This window comes from Bubalus bubalis, chromosome 2 (genome assembly GCF_019923935.1).
Source record: "Bubalus bubalis isolate 160015118507 breed Murrah chromosome 2, NDDB_SH_1, whole genome shotgun sequence".
Classification (NCBI taxonomy): Eukaryota; Metazoa; Chordata; class Mammalia; order Artiodactyla; family Bovidae; genus Bubalus; species Bubalus bubalis.
This window is the reverse complement of record NC_059158.1, coordinates 102,606,503-102,616,721: the sequence shown is the minus strand read 5'-3', so window position 1 is coordinate 102,616,721 and position 10,219 is coordinate 102,606,503. Positions and strand designations below refer to the sequence as shown.

At 40.2% G+C, this 10,219-nt stretch overlaps 1 pseudogene; it reads right to left on the bottom strand.

Annotated features, from left to right (window-relative positions):
• Positions 1-9,341: 9,341 nt before the first annotated feature.
• Positions 9,342-9,733, bottom strand: LOC102402097 (annotated as a pseudogene).
• Between the last annotated feature and the right edge of the window lie 486 nt (positions 9,734-10,219).

The window sequence follows — 10,219 nt, the reverse complement described above, 5'->3', positions numbered from 1 at the left end:
TTGGTTAAATTTTATATTATGTATATTTCAGGCAAATTCTTTATGGTCTGAGCTACCAGGGAACTTGCACAATGCTACATGCCAATTATATCTCAATATTTTGTTTAATTTTGAAAAGAAAATAATGACATTTGGAGACAGGATCTTTAAGGAGATAAAGTAAAATAAGGTCATGTATTGTTGTTCAGTCACTGAATTGTGTCCAACTCTTTGCAACCCCATGGACTGCAGCACACCAGGCTTCCCTGTCCTTCACTATCCCCTGAAGTTTGCTCAAACTTGGGTTCATTGAGTCAGTGATGCCATCCAACCATCTCATCCTCTGTCACTCCCTTCTCCTCCTGCCTTTAATCTTTCCCAGCATCAGGGTCTTTCCCAGAATCAGTTCTTTGCATCAGGTGGCAAGAGTATTTGAGTTTCAGCTTCAGCATCAGTCCTTCCAATGAATATTTAGGGTTAAGTTTCTTTAGGATTGACTGGTTTGATCTCCTTGCAATCCAAGGGACTCTAGAGTCTTCTCCAGCACAATTTGAAAGCATCAGTTCTTTGGCACTTGGTCTTCTATATGGTCCAACTCTTACATCCATACATGACTACTGGAAAAATCATAGCTTTGGCTATAGGGGCTGTGAAGTGAAGTGAAACTTAGTCATGTCTGACTCTTTGTGACCCTGTGGGCTATATAGTCCATGGAATTCTCTAGGCCAGAATACTGGAGTGGATAGCCTTTCCCTGCTCCAGGAGATCTTCCTAATGCAGGAATCAACCAGGGTCTCCTATGTTGCAGGTGGATTCTTTACCAACGAGCTATCAGCGAAGCCCTATAGAGAATGTGGGGAGAGAGCAAATTAGCCAAGATGGCTTGTTCATGCTCTCTCACCCCACATTTTGTAAATAATGACTATGTAACAGCTGAGATCATTTACAGAACTGCACATGCGCATCACAAGAAACTTGCTTCATCACCAGCTACTCTGTGCTGTGGGACTATGTGAACTCCACCTAAAAAGCGGCAGCATTATTATTGCATCTCGGCTTTGTCTGTTGGATCAACCACAAGAGGAGACAATGTAGCATGTCTGCTGCTATGGCTGCTGCACCAGCCAGGAGAGAATAAACATGTCTTCAGTTCCTATGGCTCCTCAGGTATTTTTCCAGCTTCCTTGCTTGTGCATTGTCTACCTTGGGTTCAGCGAACAGTGAGCACAGACAGATACAACAAGACAATTGGCATCAGGAACAGGATCAGCGATACATGGACCTTTGTCAGTAAAGTGATGTCTTTGCTTTTTAATATGCTGTCTAGGTTTGTCATAGCTTTTCTTCCAAGGAGCAAGCATCTTTTAATTTCATGGCCAAAGTCACCACCTGCAATGATTTTGAAGTCCAAGAAAATAAAATCTGTCACTGTTTCCACATTTTCCCCATCTATTTGCCATGAGGTGATGGGATAGGATGCCATGATCTTTGTTTTATGAATGTTGAGTTTTAAACCAGTTTTTTCACTCACTTCTTCCACCATTATCAAGAAGCTGTTTAGTTCCTCTTCACTTTGGGCCATTAGGGTGGTATGTGCAGATATGTGCATATCTGAGGTTATTGATATTTCTATAGGCAATTTTGATTCCAGCTTGTGAGTCTTCCATAAGTTAAATATAAGTTATATATGCAGGGTGACAATATACACCCTTGACATACTCCTTTTCGAATTTTGATCTAGTCTACTATTCCATGCCCGGTTCTAACTGTTGCTTCTTATCCTGCATGCAGGTTTCTCGGGCAACAGCTAAGGCGGTCTGGTATTCCTATCTCTTCCACAGTTGGTTGTGACCCACGCAGTCAAAGGCTATAGCATAGTCAATGAAGCTGAAGCAGATTTTAATTCCCTTGCTTTTCCTATGATCCAAAGAATATTGGCAATTTGATCTCTGGTTCCTCCGCCTTTTATAAATCCTTCCTGTACATTTGGGAGTTCTTGGTTTATGTACTATTGAGGCCTAGCTTGAAGGATTTTGAACATTACTTTGCTAGCATATGAAATGAGTGCAATGTGAAATGTGATGTGAGATCATGTGCACAAGCCCTAATCCAATGTGTTTGTATATGAAGAGACTCTTAGGACACAGATACGCACAGTTGGTAGCATAGTGGTAAAGAATTCACCTGCCGATGCAGGAGATGCGGGTTCAATCCCTGCTCAGGAAGATCACCTGAAGGAGGAAATGGCAACCTGTTCCAGTATTCTTGCCTGGAAAATTCCATGGACAGAGGAGCCTGGCGGGCTATAGTCCATGCGGTCGCCTGCATGGACACAGTTGCGCAGTTGGACACAACTGAGCATGCACAGAGAGGGAAGACTATGTCAAGATACTGGATAAAGACAAAGAAGGCCATCCATAAGAAAAGGAGAGAGGCCTTAGAAAATATCAACCCTGTCAACACCTTGATCTCAAATCTAATCTCAGGATTATGAGACAATACATTTCTATTGTTTAAGTACTCTGATCTGTGGTACTTTGTAATGGTTGTTGTTGTTATTGAGTTCCTAAGTCATGTCCAATTATTTTACAACCTCAAGGACTGTAGCCCACCAGGCTCCTCTGTCCATGGGATTTCCCAGGCAAGAATACTGGAGTGGATTGCCATTTCCTTCTTCAGGGGATCTTCCTGACCCAGGGATCAAACTCCGGTTTCCTACATTGGCAGGTGGATTCTTTACCACTGAGCCAGCAGGAAAGCTGCAATGGTAGTCTTAACAAACTAAGATACATAGGTTTGCAAAGCATTAATGGTGCAATAAAAGAGTTACATTAAAAGGGGGTATAGTTTATGTAGAAGAAAGTCAAGGAAGAAAAAAATGGTGCCATATAAAAACTATGCTGAGTTAGGTTAGGTGGAAGTGTAAAGTAAATGGGAGGGGATAGAGAAGACAAACTTTGAAAACTACATTGGCATTTTATGAAAGAAAATATTGATGGTCAAGCAAAGAAAATGATCTTCAATATTTTTTTGAAATTAAAAAGAGGTATTATTTCCTCCCAAAGTAAATCTTACACAGGTCTCTGACAGATAGCACAGGTAAAACTAGAACTACTGTGGTGGGGGAGGGACTGGCATCAAGAACCGCATGCCCCTTAATTTCTCTTGACATCACTATATGTCCAAGGAACCTCGGGGATCAATGCAATATTTCAAAAACCATTGGAACAAAGAGTTTAATTCTATTAGTGTACATTTGGAGCCACTATAGTAGTTTGTGGTAAGTTGCATTACTGTGCTCAATTTCTTGCTCCCACCCTGTCCTGTAAAGGGATGATACATTTTTATTCACCACTAGCTGATGGGCTGTACCCTGTCAATGGAGGAAAGGGGTTGCACATCCCTTCGACATCAATGCTGGATCTATGTCCAATGTAATGTGATCAGGAATAACATGTAGCACATCTAGGCAGAAGCTTTAAGAGCCTTCACACATCTCTGCCAGCTCTCTTGCTTTTTTTCTCCATCATAAGAACATTATATCACAAATGCTGGATGCTTCCTCAGCATGTGTCTGATATAGGAAGAGCCGCTGAGAACCAGACAACCATCATGTGTGAAATGCACAAGAAATACATACCTAAGCCACGGGAATTTGGGGACAGTTTATGATTACATCAAAGCTGATGGATAGAGAATTTATAAGGGAAACAAAGTGAATTAAACAAATCAAAGCAAGGGAATATTTTTGCTTAAAACTGTGTTTACTGCTACTGCTACTGCTAGGTCACTTCAGTCGTGTCCGACTCTGTGTGACCCCATAGATTTAGCAGGTTCTAAATTGGACTACAGAGTAATAAACATGGAGTTAATTATCATTGTGCATATATACATTGATAGACATGATAAACTATTAGAATTGTCTATCATTCCCTACTCTCTGCATTCCTTTTCATGTAACCTCATGTTCACCCACAAAGTCAGCTGGGGTCTACACACCCATGAATAAAGATGGGGGGACTCTGAATCTGTCACTTTTAGGGTGTAGGTATATGCTGAACAGGAACTTGGGATATTTGAGTTAATTCATTTAAATTTCTTACCTCAGGAATTTTAACTAAAAGACTTTGAGAGAATTTTTATGATTTGCCAAATGGCACCCCACTCCAGTACTCTTGCCTGGAAAGTCCCATGGATGGAGGAGCCTGGTAGGCTGCAGTCCATGGGGTCACTGAGGGTCGGACACAATGGAGCACTTCACTTTCACTTTTCACTTTCATGCATTGGAGAAGGAAATGGCAACCCACTCCAGTGTTCTTTCCTGGAGAATCCCAGGGACGGGGGAGCCTGGTGGGCTGCCATCTATGGGGTCGCACAGAGTCAGACACGACTGAAGTGACTTAGCAGCAGCAGCAGCAGCAGCAGATAGTCATAGACTGTCAAGGCTAGGGCAAAGCATTGTAAAGTCTTATGCATAGTGAAAAGAAAATAAAGAATTTGTGGGCACCAATTGAGAGAGAGACAAGAAAGGGAAAACCTAAAGGAAACAGTGGTGTTCATTGTTACCAGGCCCTGCCTACAGTGAGCCTGAGACAGGCTGGGACCTTGGAACCTTTACTGAAGTGCTTGTACCTGGATAAATGTCTCCTCAGGCAGAGCATACAAAGAAAATATAAGGGATTAAAAATAACCACATGCATGCCCAACTGGGACAAATCATCAACAATAACATACAAAAGGGCCCCAACCCAACTGCCATTTCTGAGGTACGAGAAGGAAAAGCAGGGTGCTGCCCATGATCCCAATATACTGCACCACAGAGGGGGTGGGCAGACGGCCTAAGCCACCTCTCCAGCCCAACCCACCAATCCACCCCATCCCATCTAAGGGGACCAGCTCAACCTCTTAGGGCAGCAAGCAAGGGAACCTGTTATTTGTTTTTGCTCCCTTATGCCTGAATTTCTGCTTTATTGACTATGCCAAAGCCTTTGACTGTGCGGATCACAATAAACTGTGGAAAATTCTGAAAGAGATGGGAATACCAGACCACTTGACCTGCCTCTTGAGAAATCTGTATGCAGGTCAGGAAGCAACAGTTAGAACGGGACATGAAACAACAGACTGGTTCCAAATAGGAAAAGGTACTCCATCTATGGGGTGCCATCTATGGGGTCACACAGAGTCGGACACGACTGAAGTGACTTAGCATAGCATACTCCTTGAAAGGAAAGTTTGACCAACCTAGAGAGCATATTTAAAAGCAGAAACATTAGTTTGCCAACAAAGGTCTGTCTAGTCAAGGCTATGGTTTTTCCTGTGGTCATGTATGGATGTGAGAGTTGGACTGTGAAGAAGGCTAAGTGCTGAAGAATTGATGCTTTTGTATTGAGAAGACTCTTGAGAGTCCCTTGGACTGCAAGGAGATGCAACCAGTCCACCCTAAAGGAGATCAGCCCTGGGATTTCTTTGGAAGGAATGATGCTAAAGCTGAAACCCCAGTACTTTGGCCACCTCATGTGAAGAGTTGACTCATTGGAAAAGACTCTGATGCTGGGAGGGATTGGGGGCAAGAGGAGAAGGGGACTACAGAGGATGAGATGGCTGGATGGCATCACTGACTCGATGGATGTGAGTCTGAGTGAACTCAGGGAGTTGGTGATGGACAGGGAGGCCTGGCGTGCTGCGATTCATGGGGTCGCAAAGAGTTGGACACGACTGAGCAACTGAACTGGACTGAACTGAGCTGATGCCTGAATTTCTAGTCTGGCCTCTTATCAATTTATATTGATTAAAGAGTTCAAGAATCTGGGTCTGTAACAAGGTCTGGGTTCCCTTTTCTTCAGTATCCATAATATCTTTCTGTAACTTTAAGTGGCTGTCTGCTGCCTGTCATTTGATCTCTTTTGAGAGGGATTCTTTACCTTAACCAAAATAAAAAATAATAAGTTTTTAAAACAATGAAGCAAATGTAGGGATGGCCCAGAGTACAGTAGCGATATTAAAAATAGAAAAGAGGGCACTTCTCTGGTGATCCAATGGTTGAGAATCTACCTTGCAATGCAGAGGACGAGGGTTCCATCCCTGGATGTGGAACTAAGATCTTATATACTGGGGAACAACTATGTCCATAAGCTGCAACCACAGGCTGAGCCTGTCAACTAGAGAGAAGCCGGGCGTATGTTGCAACTAAGATCTGACACAGCCAAAAGTAAATAAATAAATATTTAAAGCATGGCTTCTCAAACTATCCTGGTGATGAATCACTTGATTTAAAAAAAATATATAGAAAAGACAAGAAGGGTGACTTTGGAGTCTCATATTCACTGTATAGAAGTAGTTGGCTCTGTGGGGTAATGAGAGGTAAAGGTTAAATGTTTCTTTGTGTTTCCATATTTAGATTGTAATAATATAGGAGAGCAGCTGGAAAAGAGATGCAGAAGATAATAAGATTAGTTTGGGGACATCCTAAATGTGAGAGGTTGGAATATTTCATAGGAGATGTCTCCTAACCAGTTGCAAAGGAAGGGTGTCTATGCTCCCCAAAAGTGAATAATCTATTAAGCAATTATTTGTAATAATATGCTTGGCACTACATGAAATACAAAAATAGGACCATAAACTTACTTTTTTTGAATGTCTCACTTTTTATGGGTTTGATTGTGCAAAAACTGTCATTTCTTTGCCTGAATTAATGGGCTATCTTTGTGTTCTTATGAATTTATAAGAAAGTCTAATTACTGATTGAGAAACACATTAAACTATTTTAGAAAAAAAAGAACCCTGGACTTTCTAAAGAGTTGTGTGTGTGTGTGTGTGTGTGTGTGTGTGTGATTCTTTGTTTAATCCATATAGTCTCCAAAAAGTGATATGGTAAAAGGAAAATTTTATGAACTAATTTTTATTATTTTGATGTTCAAAATTGCAATCCAGCCTCCCAGGTTACAAAACAACCAGATGAATATATTAAGATGAGGTGGAGGAATTAAGACAAAAGTTAAGAGAAAGAGTTGATGCCTGCAGTAAGATTAAGGTAGAGAAGAGCTGTGATGCATTCTAAAAATGGATCATAAATATGGCTCTGAGGATTTTGGTGGCAAATGTGAAAAAGGGAAATACAGTTAGTGTTGGTTAGGTAAAAGAACAATGTATCCTCCAGCAAAGAGAAATTTCCCCCAGGACTGTTAAATAGAGTTGATTGCATGATATATAGTAGATGGCAAATGCACTCCACATTTTGCAATAACTTTAGAAGATCCCTTCAAAATAAGTGGGCAGAGGATCAACAAACACAAGGGTATTAGGTAACTGATTTAAAGTTTTTTAGGTTTATAACTTTTCAAAGGACAAGCTTAATAGCAAAATAAATTTTAGAACCTTGAAAGTATATTTCTTATTTTCCATAAATACTTCTACATACTGTTTCTCTAAATTTCTTTTGCTAATCAGTGAATTCCAGATTGCTTTCCCTGACAAGTTCAAGGGTGCTGCCTTGCTGCATGCTGATTAGCACATAGGCATAAGCTTTCAAAACGACCCAGGTGGGGCTACAGAATCACCTTCTCCTAGCGCATTTCACCCTTTTGTACATAAAATGGACTTTTTACTGAAATTTTTCTTAATATTTTTGAAATGATGGGCAGAGGGCTCTTACATTTCTATTCTAAAAAGCAACTGTGATCATTTTATCCTAGAAGACAGTGGAAGCACTGATGACCAACAAGACCACAGAGTCTGAGTAAAGTCTTTAGAGAATGTATGACTTAGAACAATGCAACTTCCTGTTATATTCCCTATCAGTTGTAAAGCAGAAACCTTGACTATTCAATGAGCAAAATGCTTTTCAGGTTTATTAACTGAATGTCAACCAAAAATAATGGCTTAGGTTTTGGAATAGTTAATATGTAGCCCTTTTTGCTGGCCATAATTAGATAGCAGGGTTGGTTGATGTGGCAATTTAGGAAATACATTCATTTGTTAAAATGGTTCCGAGTTAAAATCGTTCCCTTTAAGTCTTCTATGCAGAGGCCTATCACAGCTTTGTCTTCATAATCATCATTAAATTCAGTTCAAATACTAGTCATGGGAATTGTTATTTGACATTTATTTATTTTGCAATTTATCTCAAACTGATTTTACTAGGGGAATGCACCGAGGAAGTTGATCGGCTGTCTCAGCACTTATTTGTTTACAGAAAATTTAAGTGTAGGTGACCCTGTTCTGGTCGGAAATTTTATGATTAGGGCTCTTTCTGCCTCAGTGAAGAGTACATGTACTTTTCGTTTTTCTTTTCAGCCGTCACCAGATTTTTAAGGGAAACAAATTAAGGCAGTAAACATGTATTAAAGGGCCAAATAGGGGACATACTTGGGCCTTTAAAATATCCAGTAATCTTAAATTAGGAACTGATTCCTACGAGATAACTTATCATTTGATATGCTAGCATTGCATATTTGTTCCAAATAAAATGAGCACAATTAGGAAAATTGTAGGTAGAATTTAAATACATATAGGCTAATAGCAATCCTCATATTAACTGTAAATACAAAATGCTTTGATTTGGGTTTAATATTCAAAATCATAAGAATGCTCTTGGATATTCTTTCATCTTTCTTTTTAAAATATATACAATGGGATCCTACACATCCATATTGTTTGTATTTGGTTGTTAAGTCTTGTCTGACTCTCTTGCAGTCCTATGGACTGTAGCCTGCCAGGCTCCTCTGTCCATGGGATTTCCAAGGAAGAATACTGGAGTGGGTTGCCATCCTTTCTCCAGGGGATCTTCCCAACCCAGGGATGGAACCTGCATCTCCTGCACTGGCAAGCAGATTCTTTACCACTGAGCCATCTGGGGAACCCACACATCTCTATTCATGCATATGAATTCTCTTAGGGGGAAAAAAAAAAAAAACAAGATTTTTCTCATCATTTTGATTCTCCTCCAAAATTGTATTGTTCTCTTTTTGTGATTGTTTTCTACACAATCTCATTTTATTGTATTTGGATCCTTAAGCAACCAAAGTTAGCATATTGGAATGTACTTAAAAAGGACTCAGTTATCAGAGATCACCTTATTTTTTGAGGAAAAACCTGCCAATAACTATACTTTCTTGTCTTCAATTTCCAAAGGATTCTTTATAAAATAACTTTTTCACAAATAAGTATGCATTCATTTGCTATTTTGCTACTTAGCTTTAATTTTAACAATGTTAATTCTTCCATAACCATTTCTTTTTTATGAAAAATTATAACAAGGTCTTTACTTCATTTACTTTTAGCTATTTCATAAATACCAGAAGGGAAACTAGATGATTTGTGAGAAAACTTAGGAAAAAGTACTTAGAAACCCTTCCAGTCTTCCCTCACTGTGTTGAAGAGAGATCGAGGTCTTCCAAGTTTTGGGTTAGGTGGGTGAGCTCCAGACAGACTGGACCCTCCAGGTAGGTGGTTCCCCTACAGCACTTTGCGGTCGCTGGATATATGACTTGTCCAACACTGAACATGATCTCAGCCAGTTGATGATTAACAGGGCTTTATTTGCTGGACAGGCAGAGCTTTGAGAAGTTCAATATACTCAATGTTGGAGTGCTGGAGAGCATTGCAGCAAAGTACACTTTTTGCTCATTAAAATATTTTAATAAATAGGGATCCAGAACAATCCGGCCACTCTTAATTCAGCAGTCTTCTGCATCGCTGTCACAGTCACCTTCCCCACGACCCATATGGCATGGACAGATGAATGAGCTATCGACATTATGTGGCTTTGGTCACCTCGAGGGCTCCCATGCCATGGAGCTCCCTAACCCTACCCACTCCAGTCCATCTCCTTCTGTGGTAGCAGAAGCTGTCAGTCACCTCCAGATTCCTTTCATAATCATTTCTGATGAGTGCATATTGGGCTACCTCAAGAAAATAATGCAAAAGTCAGAAAAAGAAAAACAAATATTGTATATTAACACATATATGTGGAATCTAGAAAAAATGATACAGACAAAACTATTTGCAATGCAAAAATAGAGACACAGACATAGAGAACAAAGGTATGGATACCACGACAGGAAGGGAGTGATGAATTGGGGGGTTGTGATTAACATATATAGACTACTATGTATAAAATGGCTAACTAATGAGAACACACTCTGTAGCACACGGACCTCTACTCAATGCTCTGTGATGACCTAAATGGGAGGGGAATCCACCCCCACAAGGGGGATATATGTATACACACGGCCGACTCACT